Here is a 1535-nt window from a genome sequence, read left to right on the forward strand (position 1 = left end):
AACCTGATACACTCAGAACAATTGGAAGTGAATCCAAACAGGGATGTGATTCAATGTTTTTAAAATGATTTTTTAGATAGCTCTTAAAACCATTTTGTGTTCCACAAGAGATATTAATTAGGGGTCAAGTGAATAGGTTGTGAAGCAAGAATCAAATTTAAATACCAACTGTAAGTGACTTTGAGCAAGTGGATACATGTCTCTGAGCATAAGGGTTTTTTTGTTTGTTTTTTGTATTTTTACTTAAAATGAACTAAAAAAAGTGCCATATATGGTCTTCAACAAAACCATGTATGCAAATGTGTCTAACAACTTTACTCAAAATAGCCAAAACCTGGAGGCAACCCAGATGCCTTGTGATAGGTAAATAGTTAAACAAAAACTGAGCTACACCCACAACATGGAATACCGTTCCGCAATAAAGAGGATCGGGGCCGGGCATGGTGGCTTACGCCTGTAATCCCAGCACGTTAGGAGGCCGAGACAGGTGGATCATGAGGTCAGGAGGTCAAGACCAGCCTGACCAAAATGGTGAAACCTCGTCTCTACTAAAAATACAAAAATTAGTCAGGCATGATGGCAGGTGCCTGTAAGTCCAGCTACTCAGGAGGCCGAGGCAGAGAATTACTTGAACCCAAGGGGTGGAGGTTGTAGGGAGCCAAGATCACGCAACTGCACTCCAGCCTGGGTGACAGAGGGAGACTCAGTTTCATAAATAAATAAATGGGATCAAACCATTTATGCACACAACTTGGTTGAGTCTCTAGAGTATTATGCTGAAAAAATGCAACAGTGTCAAACAGTTGTACACTATGCAATTTATATAACATGCTTGAAACAACAAAATTATGAAAATAGAGAACAGATTAGTTGTTAGCAAGGGGCTAGGGATGGGGAGAGGAGAGGAAAAGGGAAGAAAGAGGTGGATGTGGATATAAAAGAGCAACATGAGGGATCTTCCTGATGTGGTGGTGAATGCGTGACCCTGCATATGTGATCAAACTGCATAAAAATCAATACATACATAAGTACGAGTGAAATGGGAGATCTGACGACTGGTGGATTGTATTAATGTCAGAATGCTGGCCGAGATACTAAACTACAGTTTGCAAGACGTTGCCACTATGGAAAACTAGTAAAAAGTATAGGGGCATCAGTCTGTATTATTTTTTATAACTGCATGCAAGTCCACAATTATCTTAAACTGAAAAGTTAACTTAAAAAAAACACCAGCCTCATAGGCTTTATGTGAGGATCAAATTAGATAGTATGTAGGGAAGAAAAGTCACTCATCTAATGTTTATTGATGCCTCTCATCTGCCCAGACAGTGTGAATGCTGAGCGTATAGCAGGGAGCAAGGTTCACACTATAGTAGAAAGTTTATTATGGTAGAGTGTCACACAAAAGCAAATTGATACTTTTTAAATTTGTAATTGAAATTGGTTTAATCACAACCACTCAGAACAGTACTATGCACCTATCCCTTCATGTAATGAAAATATACTCAGAGAGATGGCAAGATATGCCCAGGTAC

This window comes from Cebus imitator, unplaced genomic scaffold (genome assembly GCF_001604975.1).
Source record: "Cebus imitator isolate Cc_AM_T3 unplaced genomic scaffold, Cebus_imitator-1.0 Scaffold1045, whole genome shotgun sequence".
NCBI classification, from domain to species: Eukaryota; Metazoa; Chordata; class Mammalia; order Primates; family Cebidae; genus Cebus; species Cebus imitator.